The 26,467-nt window shown below is 42.4% G+C and overlaps 1 long non-coding RNA gene across 1 annotated transcript; it reads right to left on the bottom strand.

Moving 5' to 3' along the window:
* Nucleotides 1–2,342: 2,342 nt before the first annotated feature.
* LOC118997995 (uncharacterized) lies at nucleotides 2,343–18,653 on the bottom strand. The gene is made up of 3 exons (XR_005068786.1): nucleotides 18,607–18,653; nucleotides 4,540–4,653; nucleotides 2,343–2,497 (listed from the first exon to the last, which is right to left on the bottom strand). It is a non-coding gene; the product is annotated as an uncharacterized LOC118997995 (long non-coding RNA).
* Between the last annotated feature and the right edge of the window lie 7,814 nt (nucleotides 18,654–26,467).

The raw sequence follows: 26,467 nt of genomic DNA, 5'->3' as shown, positions 1-26,467 counted from the left end.
TCTCCATCACCACGAGCATCAGTGCCCAGCCTGGTACAGAAAAGTCACTCACTAAACCTTAGTTGAACGAAAGAAGGCAAAATAAATAGTGATTGATTTTCCTATTGGTAATAGTAAAAGTCATAATTTGTCATTAATTACTGGAGTTTACAGTCTCCCTAAGAAAGACCTAAGATATTTGAAGAGTCTTTGGTTTCAAATGAAATTCCATATGTCTTCTCACTAAAAAAGGAATCTATTGAAAGACATTTGAAAATGTTAAGCTAAGTAAATTTAAGTGAGTTTACCTTTAGGTATCCATTCATTCAACAGATACTTGCTGGGTACATCCTATGTGTTAGGCACAAATCTAGGGAAGTTGAATAAAGATAAAGTAGTTAACAAAATAGATTCGAGAAATCTCTGCTTTCATGGAGCCTATATTCTAGTAGAGGGAAACAGAACAATTTTAAGTGACAGTTCCAGTGTGTATGACCATTTGGAAAAATGACTAAAACTGATCCTCTCTTCCTCTCTCCACATCCTTAGTTGTACATCATCTCATCGTAGTGCGCGCTCACTCTGGTTCTGTGCTTGGCCACGTGACCTGCTTTAGCCAAGGGAGCATTAGCAAATTGGGAGATGAGCTGCATGCTGCAGTGCCAAGAGGGGCCAGTCGTCCTGTGGGTGTCCTCCTAGGTCAGTCAGCCAACATCCAGGAGACCTGTGAACAAGCCTAGCCTGTATCAGCAGAACGGCCCAGATGACCCCTGATTGGCCACAGACACAGGCATGAACTCAGAACAGATTAGATAAATGCTATCCATTCGAGGCTTCATGTTGAGGGTCGCATCCCATGAGAATTTGAAGTCGCCTGTTAATGCAGCACTACTGTGGTAACGGGCAATTAGTGTGATGGAGAAATAGAAAGCTGAAAAGGCCAACAGGAAGGGCCAGCAGGGAATGATATGCAAGATAAAATAAGGTAATCAAGGGAAGTCTTCACTAAAAAGATGAGATTTCACAAAAGACAGAGAAGGTAATAGAGGGACCCGAGTAGGTATCCAGGAGGGAAGGGGGAGAGTTTAGGGTGGAGCGAACAGCGTGAGCAGAGGCGGCCTGGTGTGGGCTGTCTGGGGGCTGACAAGGAGGCCAGTTTGGTCACAGACCAGAGAGCAAAAACGGGATGAGGGAGGTCAGGGTGCCAAAGGGAACCGGATAGACCCATTTCTGCAGAGCTGTAGAAATTGTTCAAAGCCTTAATGCACTGATAATCCTGTGAGTTTCCAAAAGGTTTCAAATCCCACAATTCCTCAAATTGCTTGATGACCCTATACCTTTTTCGTAGAGAGTCTCAAAGCGCTAGAACTCTGCAGAAGATTGTGGGAAGGTTCCACCGTAGGGTCCCAGGCGAGGGGGAGACGGTGGGAGACGGGCTGAGCCGAGTGCCCGACAGGACCTTCCGGAAGGGGCGGAGTCTGGCCCAAACCACGCTCCTGCAGAGATGGGATCTGACACGCAGCAGATACGCTGGCTTTTTTCATGAGACAAGTTTCATATGTGGCATATTACATCATCCCAGAAACGTTCCAAATGAAATAAAAATTCGACTGAAGAAATTGGACAGTGTGTAAAAATGCACAGAAGTTATAAATCACTGAGCCTTCCAAGCGCGCCGTGGATAAAAAACGAGGGCAAATTCTCCAGATGTTCCTAATCCACATCGTTGCGACAGAGGGCCCATACTTTAACCTGCCTCAGCAAAGAACATCTCACTTCTAAATAAGAGGCAGAAATGAAATTGCTGCAATGATTTTTAAGATGGATTAACATTTAAGTAACTTACATAAAAATGCACATGGCCATTAATTTGTTCCAGGAAGGAAGGATCATCTCAATTCAAGGTCCCTGACATCAGAGCAGTTTTTTTGTTTCTGCTGAATGTAAGACTATGTTTACCTGAAAGGAGACTTTTGAATTGCACTGTATTCCTGAATCCCAAACTCCCCTTTCCCCTTCCCTCTTCATTACACCAGGTTGCCCTGACTCCTTCCATCATAGCTACTACTCCTGGGAGTAAGAAAAAAATTTGCAGGTGAGAATGAGTTGTGTGTGCCCTCAAACAGATTCCACTGTGTTATGTTTAATCTGTGCAATCTCTTGGACATCAGAACTATTTGATCAATTAGTTATGTCTCCTATATTTTCCCCGTTATATTGTATATGAAATAATATAGGTAGAAACACTTTAAAATACTGCATACCAATCATTTCATAAGGAAACTTGTTCCCTAAACAGCATACCCCATCCATCTAACAACATCGCTGGGTGAGTGTGGGGTACCTACCTGGAGGCTGAAAGAGGCACTGTTTCCTTTGCTCTCCTTAAAGATCCAGTTCCCCTCCCTCGGTGGCAAATCACACTCTCTCAGTTCCTTTTCTGCAGGACAGAAGGAAGACTTCCCCTGTCCTGTTCCACAGAACTACTGTTCCACATAGGCACCGACTTAGCAAACACCTGTAAATGTCAGAAGGCAGTGTATGCAGGAGAGCCAAATGCAACACCCTCAGATTCTCCTCTGTAGAAACCTGCTGTCCACCTCCTTCCCAGCACAGGTTAGATACTTCCTGCAGGATGGGGCCCTCCCAGCCACTCCACATGTGAGCAAGGCACTGCCTCCTGCCAGATGGTGCTCTGGGAAAATCTACTCAATCAAGTAAAAGACATTGATTGCTTGCCTAAGAAGCCTTGTTGGCTACATCCTCAGAGAGACCCAGAGGATGGCACTCATCCTGGCTGTAAGGCAAATACACCATAGTTAGGGGACTAGGATAGTATTCCCATGTAAAAAACAATCATTAACTGTTCTGAATAGAGTTATTCAAGTACTAACATTACAGAAGTTCAGTAGAATAAGATCTATGACTTTGGGATGAGTCGGGCCATTGGAGAAAACATCAGAGATGAGGAAACTAATTTCGGCCTTGTAACATAAGCCTAAATTCAGTTCAGTGGATTGAGAGACACACAGACCCGCACAAGCAAGGCGTTTGGTGGCTATGCCTTCAAAACAGAAAACTGTTTTAAATGTCTCTGGAACTATCCTAGGTGGAAAGAGGGTAACAAACCAGCCAGAATGCCAGTTTCCTTGGATTCTTAATCTCAGGGGAAAAACAACAGAAAGGTGACAAAAAACAATCAGCATCACATCCGATTGTGATAAATATTATGAAGAAAATAATACTGGCCCAGGCGAGAGAGGGCAGCTTTAACCAAGATGGTCAGGGAAGGCCTTCCTGCTCGGGCGCCAGGTGCCCACCCCAGGCCCGGGATGGGGAGTGTGCGGAGCCGGATTCTTCAGCTCTAGGTTGCAGAGCGGCAATGTCTTGGGAAACACTGAAGAGTGGTTGAGAGGGAAATAAAAATGCCACGTCTTTTTCCATAGAGACTCTTTTGGGGGATCATAACACACAGAATGGTAAAGACCCTCAAGAGCCCCGCAGTGCAGAGGACATGCCCAGTACGATGCTTCCCCCGTGTGCCTGAACGTGACGGCCTTGTCTGGGCAGTGGAGCGGATCTGTGTGGGGAGGGGGGGGAGGGGAGGTTGTGACATAGTACCATTTCTGCTATTGGTTTTCAAAATATCGCTGAAGGCCAAACTGAGTTTGAAGACTCCCAGAGACTAAAACCTGAATGGGGCTCCCTGTGGTCAAGCCATATGGCAGCCTGTTTGGAGTTTGATCTATAGGAAACAGGAACTATTTTAATTGTTGAACAGGAAATTCACAAGGAAAGACTATGTGTTTTGAGATTGTTACCCTGACAGTGATGGTGCTGAGTGGGGTTTAATGAAGGAGAATGTGGGAGTAGGAACACTAGTCAGGAAACTACTATCCTAGCTTCCCCAAGCACGCCTGAACAAAGAAACAGTGAGGGGGATGAGGGTAATGGGGGAGATGTGGAAAATTAGGAAAAAGACTTTGCCAGGTCAGTGGATCTCTCATCTGGAACATGGGAGAAACGCTAATTAGTGAGTTGGAAGCAGTAGATTGGTATTGAGATGATGGATCAGACAAAAAATTAAATAACATTTTACAAACAAGGTATAGGCGAGGATAGAAAGACAAAATGGCAATGAGGATTGAAACAAAGTATGACAGAAATGGCCAGGAGTGGAAACCCTGGAGTTTACTATTCCTTTTATACAAGCAAGCTACCAGGGTCTTCTTAGCAGGGACAATTTGAAGTGTTTTAGTAAGTTGCACTGGGTACCAGTGTGCAGGATGGATCTCAGAATAGAGATGGGAAGAGCAAGGAAGGTAAATGTCCAAAGGCCAGGGGAAGGATGAGCAGTGTCTAAGAGGGAACAGAGTGTGGGACTAGGAGAGGAGAGAGAGGCTAACGCTATCTCACAGGTGGAGTATGGGAAGGGGTTGTGACCAATCGTGTAGCAGACACTGGTTGGGAAAGAAGAGACAGGTATGACGGCATCTTTATCAGAGCTGGGAAGGTAGGTTACCCGATTGATTTAAAGTTAAGGGTGGAGGCAGCAGGTACCTGGGGCAGGTTCTCCGTTCAGTGTGCATGGAACATGCTGAGTTTGACTCTGTGGTATGTTATTCTGGAAAGATGCTCTGCAGCCCAGTCTGCAGTGGAAGGGACATTTCAGGCCTGGGGATAAAAGATGGCCCAGAGGATGAGTTTAGCATACAGGGGAAGACTGTCTGACAAAACTCTGTCTTGCCTCTATGCCAGGGGTGTCAAACTCATTTTTACTGGGGGCCATATTGGCCTTGTGGCCACCTTCAAAGGGCGGAATGTAATTTTAGGACTGTATGAATGTAACTACTCTTTAACTAGGGGCAAGGAGCTCAGCACTGCCACCAGGTAGAAACAAGGTGCCGGGCCAGATAAAACAAGGTGGACGCTGGACTCAACCCTCAGGCCGTGTGTTTGCGGCCCCTGCTCTATGCCCTCTGTGTGATTCTGCATGTTACTTCTCCCTTCCGTGACTTGCCTTCCTCTTCATAACACTGTTGCAAGGGTTAAATAAATTAGTGTACATTAGACATTGAAAACTGTATCTGGATTGCAGGGTTTTCTAGGACCACAGTTATGCTGTTGTTTTTATTGTTGCAATCATTGTTATTAAATGACACAGATGAGGGACTTTTAAAACAATGAGCTGAAGTAATAGTCTGCAAATAACTCTTTCTACTCTCAGTATTTAACAATAAAAGTCTTTTTATTCTTCATGAGAATGAGTCAATAATGCATATTGCTATGGAGTTAATGTTTCAATTTTCAGATCCAAGCTCAGAAAACAATAGCATATTGAAGGCATGATATACTATACTGTTGCCTTGTGAACAGAACAGTGTTACTTTCTTTGTGACAGTTGGTTAATCAGACCATTATTGTAACATATAGGGGTTGTAAGAAATGAGTGGAGGGGAAAAATCACTTTATCCCTGAAGATTCTATTTCAGCTATTTACCTTATTAATGATCTTCATCAGACTCAGCTCGGACATTTGGGTTAGGGTTAGAGCAAGGGAAATTTTGAAGCAATAGGTTCTCCAAAGATATATGACTATGAGAACATTTACCACTTTTTAATAGAAAAGCCTGTTTACAGTGGAATGTTCATCAGCTATCGATGCAGCAAAACTGCCAAGCTGGCTGGACACAGCTACTTTAAAAATCCATGCCTGTGAATCCAGACTGGCTCTCACAGTGGCCTTTTCCAAAGGAAGAGGCAGTCTCATCGGTGTACCCTGTGCCGTGGAGCAGTGAGGGTGCTTCATGGGTCCAGCTGGTGATGGTCTCAGGATGCAGCAAACACCCTGAAGGGCAAAGCTCACATGAGAACAACACAGCTTCTCTTTCAGAAAGGAAAACAGTTGGTTTATGTGTCTTACATGCAAAAACCTCAAAAATAAAATTGCAAGACATGCTTTTAGGTGACTTTTGAGTGCCTGCAAAAATATGTTTAATGTGTATTTTAAACGAACACTCAGTTCTTTTACTGAACTTTTCCTATTAGTGACTAATCACATCTGTTTAAAATTCTGATGACACATTAACTGTTCTATCCTATATATGAGCATATACAGATTAATGTCTCCTTAAGTGTTTAAAACAGGTACATGAAAGAATTTTTTAATACCTCAATTTTCTTATCAAATACATGTTTTAGTAACTGCAACCCGCTCAGATTAATATAGAACGATGAGTTGGCTGGTCTGGCTCAGTGGATTGAGCACCGGCCTGCAAACCAAAGTACTCCAGTTCAACTCCTTGTCTAGGGAATGTGCCTGCATTGCGTAGTTGCCGCTGGTGGGCCAGGTCCCCAGCAGGGGGTGTGAGAGAGGCAACTACACATTTCTGTTTCTCTTTCCCCCTCCTGTCCCCTAAAAATAAGTAACTAAAATATTTTTAAACTAATTATTTTTCAAGTACAGTTTTCTGTCTATTACTCCCATCCCATCCCACCCCCTGTACTTCCCCTTCCCTCCCATTTCCACCCTTCTCAGTTGTTGTCCAGGTATCCTTTATATATGTTCCTCTAAATCCCTCCCCTATTTCCCCTGAAATTCCCTCCCCTCTCCCCTCTGGTCACTGTCAGCCTGTTCTCTATTTCAGTGTCTTTGGTTATATTTTGCTTACTTGTTTGTTTTGTTGTTTAGCTTCCTGTTAAAGGTGAGATCATATGGTATTTGTCCTTCAACACCTGACTTATTTCACTCAGCGTAATGCTTTCCAGTTCCATCCATGCTGTTGCAAAAGGTAGGAGCTCCTTCTTTCTTTCTGCTGCATGGAATTTCATTGTGTATGTGTACCATAGTTTTTTGATCCAAAAAAATAAGTAAATAAGATCTTTAAAATAAAAAAGAAAGATTTAGGCAGAAGATATTTCCCATTGTTGACCTTAAGTTTCTACTTCGGGTTTTTAAAAAAAATTATGGTTTTTTTTCCACTTAAGCAGTACTGTGAAAATGTTTTCCCTTTAAATTCATAAAAGGCATAAAGAGGGTTTGGTATTTAATATTTGAAACACCTGGAGCTAAAAAAGATTGCCACAGTCTAAAGTTTATAATTATATTTTATATGAAATAACACATAATCTCTGCCTTTGGTTTAATAAAAATCTCCCTGCAAATTTGAATGGAAGATTCTTTTCAGAATCTTCCCGGAAGCTGACATTCTTACAGGCATATGGGGCCCTGGGCCGGCTAATTCAGGGGGAGGGGCGCGGGGGGCTGTCATTGAGTCTGAAGGGGAGGGTCTGGGCTTCCCTGTGCCCTCTTCCTTGACATGAAGTCCATAGTGACTTCGCACAAGCAGGAGTGAAGTATTTTCTAAAGTTCTCTAGTAGGGAAGATGACTTTTTTTCTAAACAGTAACTATAAGGCTGAGCACGGGAGAACAAGACCTGGGGAGTGGACCCTAAAGCCAAATGCACTCACAGTTTCCTAAAGAGCCTCAACTCCTTCAGAGCAGACTGTACGACAGGTTTCTTTGTCCAGTAATTTTAACAAATATGCATACTCTGTTCACACACACCGTATCCTTTTCTAGCTTGGTTGTGAGTTCAGTCAGATTATTCACATTTTCTCTCAATTTTAGGCTGTGAGAAGACTCCCTCTTTCCTGCTCTGACTCCCTGGTGCTGGTGCAGAGAGAAAGAGAGCCAGCTCCCTGCCTGTGGGCCGAGGCTTCATTTTCTCCTGGTGCCTGTGACCCCTGAGGCCAGAGGCTGGTGTGGACACAGGTTTGATGCCAACTGCCTGGAATCTTCTCACCTGATTATAAAATCCTCAGACTGTTCCTATGTATCATTTGCATGACCGTGAAGCAGCCAGGAAAGACCGAGACTGGGAGGGGGATCTGCCATGTGAAACATTAATAGAGTCCAAGTCAGAGGTTTCATCCTAACTTCCCACTTTGTGGCTTAAGCAATAAATAAAACGGAGCAAAAGGAAGTTAATTTCCCAAAACCCTTGAGGAAGTCAGGCAGATTTCAAATCTCAAACTAACTTGAAATAGTTCAAAATAACTGTTTATAATCTAATAAGTGGGGAATGGACAAAATGGGTGGGAGATACATAATGAAAGAAATAGACAGGCAAAAATGTAAAAAATAGCTTGTTTTCCATGTGTCATACATACCATTTTTTCTCCCTGGATGGCTCACTTCCCACACATAAGCTTAATGACAGGAGAAACGTGGTCTGTCCTCCCCTCAGTGTTTCTAAGCTCTGTCACTTATAAGAGTGCCTGATGTACAGCAGGTTTCCCATAAATGATTATTGAATCGAACCAATCAATTAATTATAGCCAGGTTTTACAAAGGGTATGGGCATGTGACCCAAATAACAGGACCAACACGGGCTTTCAAGGCGGCAGTGCGATTACAGCGCGGCGTGAGGAGCGGGGCGTGGTGGCAGCTTCCACAAACCTCAGATGCTCCCCTTGGGCTCCTGGAGCAGGCCGTCCCCATCCTTCCTGCACTTGGCTAATTGACAACATCGCTCTAATATTTAGTCCACAGGTTTTAGTAATTAAGATGTTAGGAATTCCTTCTGCTTTTATACGAAAAAGAATGAGAGGGAGGTATTGTTCTTGGGGTTTTTCAGGACCTTTGGGTGGCTTTGGTTTATTATTCCATTTTTTTAACCAAACGGGGAAAACAACTGGTTTCTTCATCTGAAGTTCCACCAATGACCACATGATGGCGCTGGCGCTGCACCATAAACAAGTAGTTAAGGAGTGGATTCCTTAGGTCCCTCCAGATGACTCCCTGCCTCCTTTCCCTGCCCCCACTCTGGCTGTGTTTCCCTTCAGGTCCTCCTTCATACACATAATACTTGCCAAGGAGTTGACAGATCGGAACTGGGTACTGCCCACCTGAAATTGGTATTTTCTTTGTTCTCCAACAGGCTAAATTCTATATATTCCTCCCAATCTGAAAAAGTATCCAAGAACATTTTGAATGCTGTTTAAAGCTGTGCACTCTTAGTTCGAGGTATTAGTCTTTTTATTTTGCACTCAACTGGCTCTTGCAAGTGACCTATTCCTTCCTACACAAAATAGCCAACAGAGTAAATTATGCCCTGATGAGTTATTAAAATCTTCCCACCTGAGAAAATTGAGACCCAAAGCTTTGCTAACATATACAAAGTGTACTCTTACACAGTATAAGGCATGTGGTTGTCCACATTTAAGATAGACTGGAAAAGTGAGAGAACGAAAGTAAATTATGTGACAATCACCTCCTTGCTAAGAATTAAGAGTTCAGAAAGCAGATACCTAGTGTGATTTTCAAAAACAGAAAAGGGATAAAATTTTAAATTAAATTAAACTAGGACTGTCTTTTCTTTTTTAATGAAGATAAACATTATATGTGGAGAAATGCTCCAAGGTTTGTTTTTATTAATAATTGTATGTACTTAGGTAAAGAGCCCAGTGAGTTTCGACAAATGTGCACACACTAAGGTGAACCCCAGCACGGTGGGGCCCAGAACCTCCGCCTGGCAGAGCTCCCAGGTCCTCTCAGATCTGCCCCGCCCCTCACTCGCCTGACCTTTACTTCCTGAGCAAAATGTCGCCTGACCTTGACTTTTACATAAATAAACTCATACTCACTGTGTCCGGTTTCTTCTGCTCTTTTGGTTTTGTTTTTGATGCTCCTCCATGCTGTGGACGGTATCAGTGGTTCACTCTTTTGCGTTGCTAAATAGCATTTGATTATATAAATATACCCCTTTTTATTCCTTCCCTCCTTAGACATTGGATCCGTTACCCATTTTGGTGAGTGTAACCGAAGCTGCTATGAACATCCTTATACAAGTACTTTTGTTGACATACGATTCTGTTTCTTCTGGTCAGTGCCTAGGAGTGAATGTGCTGCCCATCAAGCAGGTGTATGTATCCGTTTGAGGTTAAGAGATACTGTGTTTCCTGAAGTGGTCGTTATTAGTTTCCTAGGACGGAGAAGACAAAGGACCACAAACTGGGTGGATGAAAACGACTGTATGTCTCAGGGTTCAGGCAGCCAGCGCTGCTGAAATCAAGCCATATGGTGACAAGATGCGACGGTGGCCGAGCTCCCGCCAAAGGCTCTAGCGGAGACTCCTTCCTCGCCTCTTGCAGTTGCTGCGGTTGCTCCCAATGCCTGGCCGTGGCAGCAAAATGGCAATCTCTGCCCCCATCTCCACATGGCTTCCACCCCATAGGCCTCCTCTGTGTGTGTGTTTCAGTTTCCCTCTCCTCCTACGGACATCTGTCACTGCATTTAGGGCCCATCTTAATCCACCGTGACCTCATTTTAATTTGAACACACCTGCAAAGACACTCATTCCCAATAAGGTCACATTGTGAGGTTCCACATGTCGGGGTGGGGACACTATTCAACCAAGCAGAGTGGTTGGTTGAATGATTTTACACCTCCCGTCAGTATTTACGGAACCAGTCGCTCCACATCCTTAACAATCCTAGGTATGGTTACTTTTAAAATTGTAGCCATTCTCATACCTGTGTAGTGTAATCTCGTTTCTCTAAATCCTCACCTGAGATTATATACACACACACACACAAATATGTGTGTATGTATATATCTGTATCTATATCTATCTACATAGGACAAAGGGGAGAGAGACATTGGTTACTTCACTTACACACCCTGACTGGTGATGGAACCCACAACCGAGGTGTGTGCCCTAACCGGGATCAAACCCAAAAGCTTTTGGTATATTGGATAATGTTCCAACCAACTCAGCCACCAGCCAGGGCTCATTTTGGTTTTAATCTGCAATTCCGTGATGACTTGATGTTGAACACCTTCTCACATAATTACTGGTCATTCAGGAATCTTCCTCTGTAAAGTTATCTAAGATATTTTCCCATTTAAATTTGGGTTATCTTATTATTATTGATTTGTAGAGAGTTATTTATATAATCTGGCTATGAATTATGTCAGTATGTATATTGTCCAATATTTTCTCCTAGTCTGTGGCTTTACTTTCTATCTTTTTATTTTCTTTCTTTTTCATGTCTTTGTATGAATAGAAGTTTAATTCTGATATAATCCAATTTTTAATTTTCATTTTATATTTAGTGGGTTTTTTTGTTCCCCATTCCCCCCAAATCCACCCAAACCCATGGATGTGAAGATGTTACATTGTCTTCCAGAAGTGTGTGGTTTTCGCTCCGGACCACGCTGAGGTTGACAGTCCACCTTGAACGGATTTCTGTAGATAGTGTGAGGTGAGAGTCAACGTCCATCTTTTCCCCTGCAACAGCCTCGCTCACATCAGCTGTTCTCCAGCAGCCTCTCCGCGCACCGTTATACGGCTCTGCCTGCAAATTAGCTGACGGTGTGTGTCCTGTTCCTATGAGATTGCCTATGCTCACCACATTGCTTTAATCACTGTCGTTTTCTAGTAAGTCTTGAAATCAGGTAGTGTGAGTCTTCTAAATTTGTTCCTTTTGGGGATAATTTTACTATTCTAGCTACATTTCTTTCCACTATTAATTTTAGAATTTGTTTTTTAATTTCTACCAAAAAAGAAAAAAAACCTGTGAATTTAATTGGTGGTTGAACTGAATACATAGTAACTAGCTTTTGAAATAATTAATTTTTAAAATTCATTTCTCGCTAACCTTTCAAATTGCCTTAACTTAGAAGGCAATTTTTCTCTAAATTGCCTTAACTTAGAAAATGATGTATAACAGACTTGAGCCAGATAAAATTTTATTTTGGAAATCTTGGAAATCATCCAATCCATTTTAAGCTACTCTTCCTTGGGGGGAAAAACAACTTTTCAATAATTCAAGTCTGGGAAAGAATTTTCTGACATTAGAAAAAATGTACATATTTATGATAAGTAAAAGCATAACTTCAAAAGTGTTTTAGAAGATTTACTTAAAAATATTAATTCCAACATTCGTTTAACTGTTAGTTTCTAAACAGTCTTATTAGACTAGATCTGATATAAAAAATACTACCTAGTTATTTTAATTCAGTATATTCAAATTCTTAAGAATTAAAAAACAAATCTATTTTAATCACATCACTCTCATTCCTCGATCCACCCTAATTATACATCTGGACTTCCATGTGCACAGAATGTCTGAAAAATGCATCTCAAGGAAGACAACATGCACCATACTTCAGTCTTCACATGCGTTAAGTCTTAGGCGGTTCTCAGTCATTTTTGTGCTTCTCTCCACATGAAATATTTCCGTGTCCAGGAAGTAAAAACCTGAAAACAAATCTGCCATTGTTGTCCTAACTCCACATTTCTTTCCACCGTCTTGTCTCACAGCAGTGACGTATTTTGAAGAAAGCAATTCAGCCCACAGCCAGACCATACCCGCTATTCCCAGTCACTTTATCCCAACCTCTCCCAAAAGTTCAGTAATAAAATACCTCTATTATAACATTATGGTTTTCTATCTTTTCAACTCCAAAGTGATGAGAGCTGCAAAATGAAGGAATTATTGTTTACAGTACCACAGTGATTCAAAGAAACCTGCAGCGCTCACCTGATCGTTTGTCCCGTAGTGCCCCCGTGGAAGGTGCCATCTCCTGGGATTTTCAGGGAGGCAAGAACTACTTGTGATGAAGACTGTCTCCGTATTTTTATTTTCTTAGTGCTACACAGCGGTTTATGCCTGCGTAGCAGGCAGGGATTTGCAATCTCGTATTTAGGTAAAAGAAATAGCACCTTTAAAACAAATAACTTAAATTTGACTCCAAGCACTCATCCGAAAAGGCTTTCAGGAAATGCAACCCCAGTTGGGATTGCGACTTTCTTCTCCTCCAAGGTCAAAAATACTGCCACAGAGCTCGGAGTTCTGTTTGGCGTGAGCGAGGGGAGCCAGCGAGCACCAGTCACCTGGAAGCAGCCCAGCGATGGCAACTGGGACTCTCTCAGTCATCACCGCATCTGTGTGGTCCATGGGGCACGTGACCTGTCACCCAGCATGGGAACCTCATTGCCAGGAGGCCACCTTCCCCTCGTAGCCCCTCTCTGATACCTTCTGGTCACCGTCCCTCAGGCTGGAAGGCTGGCGTTGCGCTTCCCATTCCTTACATCACTTCACCTCTATTTGGGGCATAAAGTTTTATGTTTTAATGTGGGAAAGATAAAAAGAACATGGGTAATTGTTTCCATTCTCAAGGAGTCTTGTCTTTCTGTTGCCGGGATGAGACCTCGAAACTTCTTAATGGAAGGAGCAAGGCTAAATATTAATGCTCCCTTTGCGTTACTAGAACACAGTTCTTACGTTTCCCCCACTCCTCTTGCCTGGACTCCCACAGCTCACTCTGCCGGGCAGGGGTCAACCGGAGGACACCGAGCACTGAAGGCACACAGAAGGCAAAGCACTTATCTTCCTAAGTCCGCCTCTCACGGTTTCTCTCCTACAACATCCACCAGGACCAGTTAAAATTTTTGCAAAACCATGTAGGTGAAAATGCAAGGTCCCTTTTTAAAAAATTGTTAAAAGTTTCAAAAGGTAACAACAGAGCATGAAACCAAGCACGGGGCCCTCCTAAGGACGAGTCCTTCTGTGACTATGCTGCTCACAGACCCTGCGGCGGCTCAGTTCGGCCTTCGCCCCCAGCTCGTTATCCAACCACCTCCTACATCAAGTTTTGTCTTCCGACTTGCTCCCTTTGGAAGCGTCCTGTACACACACACACCCATATAAAATGCTCCCAAGCAGACGTATGGGTCTGTTACACCCCCGTTTAACTCCTTCAATAAATCCTCTGCAGGACAATGCACATGAACTTCAAGGCACTGCTCTAACCGGCTTCTTACTGGCTGGTTATCTCCAACTTTCTACTTCCAGCTCCACACACCACGCTCCACCTCCGTGTCAAAGTGCAACGCCATCTAGTATCATGGACCGAATCTTCAAACCAGGGGAGACAGTAGGAACGACAACACTGGACCATGCGATACATATAGGCTCCATTTCCTGTGGATAGACATTTGTCCTTCTAGAGGACACACAGCTAGCACCCATGCTAGTTTGTCAGCAGCACACAAAAGGTCAAGCAGCAGCAAATCAAGTGATGTTTTAAATACGCTTGAGATTTGCAGACACTGTCAATGTTCTTTCCAGTCCTACCATAGGACAAATTCTCAAGTGGCAGAGATTTAGAGATTTCATTATTCATAGTTGTTTTCATTATTTTGTTCGGTAATCCTTTGAGCAAGTTTTTGTCGTACACTTGTATGTGTCAGGTACTTCTCTAGGTGCTAAGGCCAGAAAGATGAACAAGATAAAAAATGTATCATTCCTTTTTGCAAGGAAATGATCGTTTAAAGGAGATGAAGAAGACAATTCAGTTAACAAAGCAGTTACAATATAATATACTGCGGCCAACATTTACTGAGCCCTTACAATGAGCCACGTAGTACATTGGGTATTTCATATGTGCTCCTGCCATCCTCAGAAAAGATGGGCAGGGAGGGGTTCAGCGGGGACTGGTTGAAAGAAGGTGAAGGAATTAGACAAAGAACATATATGCAGGACCCATGGACATGGACAACCATGTGAGGACGGACTGTGGAAGTGGGGGTGGGCCAAGGGTAGGAGGGCAAAGGGGGAAAATCAGGACAACTGTAATAGCATAAAAAATAAAATATTCTTAAAAATGTGCACATTCCTATTCTTACTCAACGAATTGAAAAACAGGTTTCTAAGAATGTAAGCTTGTACTTAAATCCAAGTTTGTTTGGTTCCAGAGCCTCTGTTCTATGCTACAAGGCTGGGTCTTTTATATATTAAGAACGACGCTCTAAAGCTAGTAGAATGTAGCAAGAGAAGTGACTAGCCAACCCTATTCCAGGTTGTCTAATAAACTAGACAGAAGAAGATACAGAGTGATAGGCCTCGTGGACAGGAGTGAAGAGAATGTACTGCCAGCCTCCAAAGAATGTCATTTTCTAGGAACTGCAAATAGTGTGGAAGCAATGGCCAACGTGTGGAACAGTAACACATGGAGCCAAAAAATGAGGCAGAGAGCCACGTGTCATAGGGCTTTGCAGGCCACATTGTGAGCTTGGCCTTTCTTCAGTAGGTGATAAGGAAGTCCACTCAGAGAATGTAAGTGGGAAGTGACACATCAGGTGAATTTTAGAGAGACATCTGCTCCCAATTTGGAGAGAACAGATTAAAGGAGAAGGAGACCATAGGCAGAAAGATCATTTAGGAGGCCACTGTATTCTAGGCAATACATAAAGTTAGCCTGAACAAAGTCAGTGGGATAAAAAGAGGAAGCCCATTTTAAGAGACATAGAGCAAGAAGAGAGCTTTGGTGTCCAATTAAATCAGGCATTTTTGGTGTGTGAAAAAGGAATCTAAGAAGACTCTATGGGTTTCTAACTTAAATATTTGAGTGAATGTTGTTTAACGTAATTGTTCCCACAGACCTCCAACCCCAAGTGGACTTTTAAAATTTTATCTTCTGTTATAATCTTCCAATTAAGAAATCCTAACTGCCTTATTGTTTTCTTTGCAATTGAAGCAAACCTTCAGCCTTTCTTTTCAGAGTCACGTTATGTTGTTGCCGTTCCTTTTTAATGGAAGGCCTGTGAGAGTTCAGCAGTCACTCGCAGGCGGGCCCCCCTCTCTTCTCAGTTGTTCTCTAAGAAGCCAGGTGCTGCTGCAGGGTAACGTGGCCCAAGTTCACCCAGGCAGGAAGTCCTTCCATCGCTCTAGGTCTCCACAGTGTCCACAGCGTCTCCACGGATGTTTTCCGTCTGACCCCCTGAGACAGCTAGAGAAAATTGAACTCCTTATTCCCAACTGGAGACAATGAAGCTTTCAGAGAGTTTGTGCCATTCCTGTTCAAGGAGGGACGCAACCAGGTTTTCTGGAAACATGTCTCAGCCAAATCTGAATTTGACTGACAGAAACAAAGTCATTCACACTTGCCCTGGAATGGATCATGAGAATTTTTTTTTTTTTAAACAATAAGGGACCAACAAATTTCAGGATCTGGAGAAGCTAAGGCTCAAGCCAGTTTCTATTAAATAAGGATTCGTCTGGTCACTTGAATTTCCTCCTCGCCCTCCTGAGACATTTTGTGTGATTGGATTCAGGCAGTTTGCACAGTGTAGTGAATCCACTAATTGCTCCCCCACTCACTATAGCACAAACGACTGCATTGGTTGGAAATCCAACCCAGGGAATAGACTATGAAATTGGTATTGAAGCTTTGGCAGCAGACGGACGGATCAGGATCCTGAATGAAAAGCTAAAACACAAAGCACAGCTTGTTTGGTTTTGTTTGGTTTTTTAGACAGTAATTTCTAGTGGCGGAGACAGATGTTTCTTGAAGTGGCAAGAGATTTGCAAAGCAGAATGTTATAGCACTTACTGTAATTGCTTTATTAATATTGTATGTGTTTACAGCTTCTATCTTTTGGCTTGTGGCACCTCTTACTTTAAACGACTTTGGGTTTCGTGACGACTGGCAGTTAATCTTTCCTTCAGAGACCCTTTGAGCCATGTACCCAGCTTTGCTCTGTGGAGTGAAATGTTTCCTGTACAGCGCATTTTTGTTTGCTTTTCTTACGCCGAGAAGCCCTCGGGGGGGCACTGGAACGCCATCAGAGGCAGCAGTCCTATATATGAAGAAAACCTCCCTTGCTGAGAAATGAACACCCAGGTAGGTGCATGTCCATCCCCGCAACAGAAATGATCTACGTCTCAGGACTGAGGGTCAACTACAGTAGTACAAGGAAGATCTAGGAGGTTCTAATTCAGGATCTTGGAAAGACTGGATCTATTTGGAACGGTCAAGTTTGCAAGTGGCATATACTGATAACCTCCTTTTTGGCGTTGGGCTTATTTTGCTTTGAAAAGTAAAGACCATAGTTTAATATGGTCTCTTCCAATATGTTACTAAAAAGAGGGAAGAAAAATGAATATGGATACAAACCAACAAATGAACATTACATTTGGTGGTGATACTTTCTGCGGTTGGCTAATTGTCCATCAGCGTGGCTCCTGGTTATCCCTGCCTATTCTCTCCCAGGCCCTTGCCATTCCTTGTGCCTGCTCACTGCACTTTGGGGAGCGAACGGGGAGGAGGAGAGGCTTTTTAGGGGAGTTTTAGTCTAACTTTGGTGGTTGATATCATTATTGTTGGAATTTGCATCAGAATTGCCCCTAATGACAGCCTGTGGGTTAAATGCAGGCCCCACTCAGCCCAAGGCCAGAAGAGGTGAGTGAAAAGGCAGCAAAGCCACCAGAAGATGCTGATCCATCCATTATTTCCCTCTGAAACCAACCAGCCACGGAGGCCTGAGCCGGGCGCCCTGTGTCCGGCCCTGCCTTGCGACAGCCACGTTCCTCTGTGCCACTGCAACGAAGCCCTCCATTCTGCACTTCTCTTGAAAGAGAAGCATCTTCCTTTAATCCCTGTCTCTAGGAGAAAGCCTACTCAATATTTAATTTTAATCGACTATGTCACTCTTTTTCATGCCAAGAAATCACCCTCCAGTTATGCATAATTCATTGCAGTGGACAAGACCTACATCGGTTTCAGAGGAAATGCTCCTGAGAGGTGCAGGGGCTGAGCCGCTTCCCCGTGACGTCCGGACTGAAGCATTTTTAAATCAATCAGCCCAGATTGTTCACATATAGACAAATTATTCGACAGAAAAAGAAAACACTAAAATGGCGTGAGAACACGTAGATTTTCAAATGAACCATGTACAAGAAGCACAAATAAGTGCAGCTTAGGGCCACGCACAGACACCTCCCTGTGCTGCCGAATCTCGGTGCACACCCACGGCCCTGTAACTGCGTGTGAAATGGCCTTTAGACAGTGATGGGAAAAGAAGTAGGACCGCATGTAGCATATATATTTCTCAGATGCTCCGTTATTGGTGCCTTGCATTTGCAAATATTAAGAAACAGAGTCAATGATTGTTTTTAATTCCGATGGTCACAAAATACGAAGTGATAAATAATTACTGGATTCTATATTCAACCATGACAACTCTACAGTCACACTGTTTTTATTCTTCCATGACATCCCTCTCCAAAATTAAGTGCATTCCTCTCCTTAGAAAAGACAAATGCTACCCTGCTAATACAAATAATAAACAACAGGGGATAAATCTCTCTATTGAAGCTACATTTCAGGTACTTAAACTAATAACATCTTGCAGGTAAACAGATTATTTATAAAGGCCAGGTTAACATGTAATATTATTAAAATACTGCCATTCCCTCAAGCTGTTCAACTACACAACCAATCTGACACATTACCATACTGCATAGTGAAAAGGCAGCATTGCTACATTCTCCCCAGATTTTGTTTCATTTAAAATATTGTGTACAAAAAAATCATATTCAAGATACTGCTTATCCTCATCTCTCAAGTGCTTTGACAGCTATAGTCTTTTTTTTTAGTAACTGAGCCATGTAGACATGCATTTGCCACCCCTTTTTTTCCTTTGGGTATCACATAGCAGCATTAAATTTCACTTTTACTTATGGTTATAGTTAGTCCTTACATTTGTACTTTTTTTTTCTGTGTGATAAGCAATTTTACAAATGGGCACCGCTGAGCAGAAGCCACCATATCTTACCTGGATCTTGTATCTGATGTCTTCCTGGTATACACTGAAAATTTTTCCATTAAGGAAGGGAGGGAGGGAGGGAGGGAGGGAGGGAGGGAGGGAAGGAAAGAGGGAAGGAGAAAAGAGAGAAAGAAAGAAACTCCTGGATATTTTCCATCTACTTTCTCATTTTTTTCACTTCTGAGATGTGATTTCGCAAGAACATTATGTTCCCTGGGCTGATGAGTATTCCCTTTCAGTGAAGCCACAGGACATAGCTGTCGGGCACAGAAACTAAATGTCGTGAATCCAGTGCCCTGCTACTTGGCAGGAAACTCTGGCTGCAAGCTTTTCATGTCATGTTTTTTTCACCGTCATTCTCTTATTGTGATTTTTTTCCAACAAAAGTTAGACAGTAATAACTAGTACATTTACACACCACAGTTAATGATTGTAATAGTGTAAGGTAAGAGGATAAATACTTATTAACACAAAAAAGTAGAGTATAACCCTACAATGAATACAAAAAATTATTTCAGCAGTTAATGAAAACATGGATACATTTGACAGAATTACTTAAGGGAAGATAATCACTCGCATGCCTCCCGGGGGCAAATTAACTGGGTGTGTACGTGTTTGATCCTTTCAAGACTGTAAAGCGTAATTGTTATAAACCGCCAACCTCCTTGCCTCCTACCCAAGACTGACTAGGCACCCCCGTTCCATCTTACCTTCTGGCTGCTAATCTGAGTTTCTCTTCCCAAGATGCACCACAATATCTGCAGGAAAGAAGGCTAATAATGCTTTCCTGGGAAATTCTGAATTCTGTTCCCTGGGGTTAATTGTTGATCAAATAATGGACAACCAGAGCTGTAGCCATTTGGATGAAGGCGAAGGAGGCGGGGCCTGTGGAGAGGACAAAGAAACAAAGAACACTTTCAGAAAATGTTCTATAGATGATATAAACTAATTTCCCATGATTAATACCTGGATTTCTTTTGCTACTGAACTCTGTATTAACTTGTTGGTCCAGCCTCATTAAGTAACATATGTACAAGTGGGCTATCCACGACTGTCTTGCTCCTTGCTAAGCCCACCACTGACAAAACTTTCCCTGGAATATCCAGAATATGTGCCTTCAAGGCGAAGGTATTTATCATGTAGAGGAAGCTAATCTATCATTCCTCAGTGAGTAAAATAATCTTATTTAAATATATTAGAAAGTAATTTAATAAGATGAGTAAATGAGCAGCTTAGTACTAGGATCTGACACTTTCTAATTAGAAATGTCAGGAGAGTGAAGAAGTTCTCTCGAGACAATTAACTTGTAAAGGAAATTCATTTTATAGTCCTAGCAATTTGAGATGAATCACTTAACTGCTCTGGCCCACAGCATCTATAAAAGAATTCGGTTGGGCAAGGGGGCTACAACCCTAGAATTACTTAAGTTACATTTAAACTTTGTGATGATGAGCAAAGAAGGGGAAAAAGCAACTTAGAGTTCTGATCACATACACTAGACTTCAGAAAAGTAGATTTCAGTAAGTTATGTGTAAAAATATGTGGGATCCTACTGCCAGAAAACATAAAAATGTCCCCAAGAAGGGACGGGAGACACTAAAATTTTCAAGCAAATACAGAGAGGAAGAAAAGAGCAATAATGGAAGGAATTGTGCCCTTGCAAACAGACATGAAAATGGAAGTTACAGAGCAAGAGGTTTACTGGGGGAGAAGGCTTGGTGATGCCTGTGAGAGGCAGAAGGAGAAGGGAGTGGGTGTGGGCAAGGAGAGCCAACAGACGGCTGTGCAGATTTGACCCTGGTGACAGAGACGCAGGGAGAGGGCAGGGAGGGGGCAGGGAGGGGGCAGGATGCGGCAGAGGATCAGGGGACACACTCTCAGCTAACCCATGGGGACTGTGAATAGAGGATTGTTGACTGGCCCCATCCCACCCAAATGGCCAGGTCCGAGAGTCCCACCGCATGCTCAGTCCATTGGTTGGGGGCTTCCCAGAGAGTGTGCGGCCTTGGCCCAAAGCTGAGGTGGGGATACCCCCGTTTTCATCTGATTGGCATTTCCCTGATGACTAGTAATACTGAGCATCTTTCCATCTACCTGGTGACCATCTGTATGTCTTCTTTGGAAAAGGACGGTAATTATTTTAAAAAAACACACAAGTTTTGGAGAGAATATGGAGTAGAGAGAACTGTTGTGCACTGTTGATGGGAATATGAACAGGTGTAGCTGCTATAAAAAATACTATAGAGGATCCTCAAAACATTGAAAATAAAATGACCTTATGATCCAACAATCCTACCTCTTGGTATATGTACATATTTTAGGGAACTGAAATCAGAGTCTGGAAGAGAAATCTGCTTTTCCATGATCATGGCAGCATCATTCACTGAGCTGTGAAAGCAAAGTAAGTGTCCATCTACAGACGGTATGAACTATGTTTTAAATGAGTACAATGCTAGTCTTCCATGGTGCTGTCACTGTTGAATCGAGTCCTGTATTGCACTGGGTATGAGGTGCTGGTGTGGCTTTTCTAGTACTAAGTATAAGCACACTGTTGACAGAGTCGGTGCCAGTGGACTCAGTTCTAATGCCTTCTTTTCCTATGCACCAACTCCACGCTGCAATGTGTTTATTTGAATACCTTAAGAAAACATTACAGGTTATTATATCTATGCATGTTCAATTGATAACTAAATTAAAGTCAATGCTTTTACAATGATATTATTTAATTATTTTTCTAGTTCAACTATATAAGTATGAAAAAAAATTATAATTTAAGCAGAGATATAAAGTTAGTAATATGACTGGAGCAATAAAGAGGAAAAGAAAGAAGATTGGTCACAGATATTTTCAGTGGAAACTGAAGCTTGCTGGGGCAAAACAAGAGTTATATAAAATTAAAAAATAAGACACATGACTGTGCACTTGTCAACACCTGCACAGAGTGGATGTTTCAGTGAAGGTGCTAGCGAATAAGGTTAACATTTAAATCAGTGCATTTGAGAAAGAATATCACCATCCAAAATGCTGGTGACCTTCATTCAGTCCCTTAAAGGACTTGGGTAGAACAAAAGACTGATGACCCACAAGTGAGAAGACATTTTCCAGCAGATGGCCTTCATTCATACTTGAGCCACAACACCAGCTCTTTGGGTCTCTAGCTTGCCAACCCACCCTGCAGATTCTGCACCTGCAGCCTTCGTAATCCTGCGAGCCTAGTCCTTAAATAAATCTCTCCTGTGTGCATGTCCCACTGGTTCTATTGGGCTGCTAACCCTGACTAATGCACACTGAATCTCACACTCTCAGTGGGCCGCCCCACTGCACAGCTCCGTCATTCTTTCATTCCTGTGGTCAGAGCAGGGACTCTGAGAACATCCTGGGTGCTAATGGCCTTTCTATGAAGTTCCCTTCTGAAGCCTTTGTTTCTGAGAAGGGCTCCCTCTAAAAACTGTCATCTCAGAGACTGAGGACTTGGGTCCTCATGGAAAAGAGAGTTTAAGGTTAACATTTGGAAAGCAGAAAGTCAAATGGGCAGAACTTTACCTGCTAATGCTCCACCTCTGACCATCCTCCTGGCTCTGGGTAGATGCTGAAAGACAAGACTGAATCTGAGACTAAATTCTCACTCCTTTCTCACTAGGCAAGCTGAAGACATTCATTATTCATGAATAATAGGCTTTTCTGGATTGAATTAATTATGGTCATGTTTCTATCTCTGCTACTCATTTTTTAAGTGGATAAAAATAACTGCCCATTGTTTCTTCTCTGAAAACTCAAGTAACAAAGGTTTTCCTGCATGAGGTCCTCAGCTGACATTTCCACCAGCAGCCCTTTGCTGAAGGGCACAGATCCCCAGGTCTTTACAGACACACACGCTGCATTCAGTAGGATTTGGTTCCTTGCGCACAGACGGATAGCGTCTGATCAGAGGTTTTTATTTATTTATTTTTATTTTTTATTTAAAAATTTTTTTTTTTAGATTTTATTTATTTATCCTTACAGAGGAAGGGAAGGAGAGAACGAGAGAAACATCAATGTATGGTTGCTTCCTGTGAGTCCCCTGCTGGGAACTTGGCCTGCAACCCAGGCATGTGCCCTGACTGGGAATCGAACCGTGGTTCGCAGGCCCGGGCTCAATCCACTGAGCTACACCAGCCAGGGCTGATCAGAGGTTTTTAAAGACTCAGAATATAAATACATTTATTCATATGTTTGAATATGTTATTACCCTCACATATTTGTGAAGGTAATAAATGAATGACTGTGTTTCATCCAGGTGATGAATATGTTTATTACCTCCATTGTGGTTATCGTTCCCCAAGTATGCCTATGTTCAAACCTATGAAATGGTACACATCAAATACGTGAAGTTTTTGGATCTCAGTTACACCCCCATAAAGCTGTTAAAAACAGCTGATGGGATCGTCGATATTGTGGTGCTCCCAACTCTGTTTTGTCTACCCGTGTCAGCCGGACATTTAAGAGGTTCATAGTACTTACGGTCTTAATTCTTAAGATTTTAAGTGGAAAATTCAAGCACGCTATCGCTCCCTTACTTTGACTTTTTTCAACTCCTTTGTTAAGGCTCACGAGTCTCCCTGCCCAGGATTCTCAAACCCTTCCCATCCCGCGGTGAAGCTTCCGCAGAATAGCCGGCTCCTGTTTTTCACAGTTTCCTTCTGTACAAACAACCTCTCCAGAGTCACCTACTGCCCGAAACGGCTTCCATTGCAGGCCCTGCTCCTCCTTTACCGGCCCTCCCTTGAGTGTTCCCCACACACACCCTACAATTTCTGGCACTGCATTTATGGCCTAACTCCACCCCTGACTGATCTTAAAGGCCAGAAGACTCCCATACCTCCAAACACCCTTCAAAGTTTAAGCGATAATGAACTACAGGAAAATTATGTCCAGATGAGAAGAGGAGTCTCTAACAATGGCCCATTGACCACATTTAAAAAAAATATCCACATCATAAAAGATACACCTGAGGAGACTAAAGGGACACACTTCAGAGGGGACTAAAGGAACGCAGTAAGTACATGTAAACTTTGAGTGGATCCCATCCTGGAGAAAAAACATGCTGCAAAGGACGTTTCTGGTGGGTGAACTGACAGCATTGAAATAGAGATGGTGAGTAAGTTAGAAGTACAGTGCTCATGTTGATTTACTCAAGGCGATAACTGTGCTGTGAAGTTTTGTTTTTCTTAGGAAATGTACACTGAAGTATTTAGAAGCAAAGGGTCATGATGTAGGCAACCGAATTTCAAAATTTGGGACAAAGAGTAATTTTCATAAGATAGAAAGAGGGCAAATGGGAGAAATAATAAACACCAAGTAAATCTGGGTAAAGGGTGTTGGGGCTATTACTTGACTATTCTTGCAACTTTTCTGTAAGTTTCTAATTGTTTTCTAATATGTGGTTTTAAGAAGTGGCCCACCTATCAGTCCCAGTGAGTTCCAATCCCCCTGAGATGAGCAGGTTCCACAGCTGTCACCATCACAGCCAACCCCTCAAAGTGAGAAATGGCAACTTCTAGTCAGTTTTACTAGGTTCTGTCTCAGACAAAAACACCGGGTCCTTCTTGTTAAAACTGTGGTTCTAACACTTGGGTTTTAAGTAATTACTTACAACACATGGGTTTTAAGTAATGCTGGGTAAAAATAAAATAAAAAGGAAAATATACGCTACATATAAAAATGCAAAAACTTCAAAAATCACATTAAGCCTCGGCTGGTGGGGCTCAGTGGATTGAGTGCCAGACTGCAAAGCAAAGGGTCACTGGTTCGATTCCCCGTCAGGGCACATGCCTGGGTTGTGATTCAGGACTTCAGTAGGGGGCACGTGAGGAGCAACCACATATTGATGTTTCTCTCCCTCTTTTTTTCTCTCCATTCCCCTCTCTCTAAAAATAAATAAATAAAATCTTTTTTCAAAAGACCACGTTTGAAAATATCACATTAATATCGTGATTTGAAACCCTTACCCCGTAACATGCCAGCTGCATAACTTGAGAAATGTTATTTAACTTTTTTCTTTTTCAGTGTCTTTATCTGGAAAACAGAAATAAAAATCCTCGATTACATGATAAATACTAGTTATGATTAAGAATACTAATAGAACCAGTGGCAGCTTTACTAGACCTGAAATGTCTTTATGCAGAAGACTCCATGTTTTTTCCTTTTTTTTTTGTTTTTGTTTTTTTAGTGCATCTGACAAGCTCCTAGCTCCACAATCCATGGTACACAGTCTTGCAAGCCTATAGATTGATTATCCTTACCAAGATGCAGTGTTCTCTTCTTCTGTTTCTGCAAGCTAGTATCAGCGCCCTGTAATGGGACCTACTAAGGACCAACTCCAAGGCAGACCCCACCCACTGCAGCCCTTTTATAGTGACCCCCCAGAGAGCCCTTTCACCTCAGGCTTTCCCCCTCCTTTGGGACCCCTCCCAGTTCTGGATAAGCAGATTTGACTTATGTTCTATTTCTCTTCAGAGCTTTTCTTCACTGGGATAAACCTGCCCTATTTGCCTTTTCCAGGCCTCTTGCTCACTTTCAGTATGCCTCCCTTAGTCTTCGTTTCCTCTTTCAAAAACCAATTTGTAATTGTCACTTTCTTCTAACAGAAACCTTCTATTGCCAACCTTTCACGGAATAGAAACAAGTACACAGCACAGCTGCCCAGTACACTGCACTCGGTGTGCGTCAGTGTAAACATCTGCAGAGAAATCGATGGTTGCTTGAGGAACATGCATTGCATTTGGAAAGCACAGACTGCTGAATTCAGGGGTGAAGGATGGGCTTCACCGAATTGTTGAGTGAGGAGGTGGAAATTCCCAGTTTGGAATCTTAGGACAATGAAACACAAGGTTCTATTGTGTAGCCCCAGGCTAAACATTACAGAATGATTTTCATCAAAAGGGAAAGAACACAAAGGCTTTGGCACTTGACATACTTACTTGCAAATACTTACCAAAATAAAGACATGTTTTTACAGAAATTTCTTTCTAAGTGATTTTTTTTGTCTCAAATCTATTTTTCCAGGTGTTACTTTTAAGAAACTCTACAGACAGCATTTTAGAATAAAATCACATTGATAAACAAGAAAAACTTTTCAAATCACAATGTCTCTGGAAGAGTAATATAATGACCAATATTTCTGTTCTTCACCTCCTTCCCCCAAAAGAGAAAATAGTCATCTTTATTTTCAAGGAGTCAGACAAGGGATTTCAAGAATGGAACACAGGCGCCCTGGCTGGTGTAGCTCAGTGGACTGAGCCCGGGCCTGCGAACCAAAGGATTGAGGTTCGATTCCCAGTCAGGGCACATGCCTGGGTTGCAGGCCAGTTCCCAGCAGGGGACTCACGAGAGGCAACCATACATTGATATTTCTTTCCTCTCTCCTTCCCTTCCCCTCTAAAGATAAATAAATACTTAAAAAAAAAAAAGAACAGAACACAGGCATTGGGAAAATGTACCTTTGAAAGGATCTAAGGGGTCAATCAGTTCAATTCTCCCTCTTACATAAGAAGAAACTGGGGCACACAGGTTTGTCAGGAGCTAGAGGGCCTGCACATTTCACCCATTCCTCAGCCTGGTCTCCAACATGCCTGCCCTTCTTCGAGGCCTCTTCAGGGCTTTCTAGAATACTATATTAAAGCACTTATTTCTAATCTAATTGTTTCCCTCCTGCTATATCAAGATTCTTTTCAACTCTAATGAAAAAGATCACATTCTTGTTCTCTGATACGGAATTTGATAGCATTTGCATCTACGAGTCCCTCTTTACTCCTTTTCTTTACCTCTCTTTTTCTAACATTCTTGAACTACCAGTACTGAATGAGAGGAATCATGAAAGATGTTGAGGACA

This window comes from Sturnira hondurensis, unplaced genomic scaffold (genome assembly GCF_014824575.4).
Source record: "Sturnira hondurensis isolate 20B ecotype Veracruz unplaced genomic scaffold, ASM1482457v3 Scaffold0013559, whole genome shotgun sequence".
NCBI classification, from domain to species: domain Eukaryota; kingdom Metazoa; phylum Chordata; class Mammalia; order Chiroptera; family Phyllostomidae; genus Sturnira; species Sturnira hondurensis.
The sequence above is the reverse complement of the archived record's forward strand: the minus strand, read 5'-3'. Positions and strand labels throughout refer to the sequence as shown.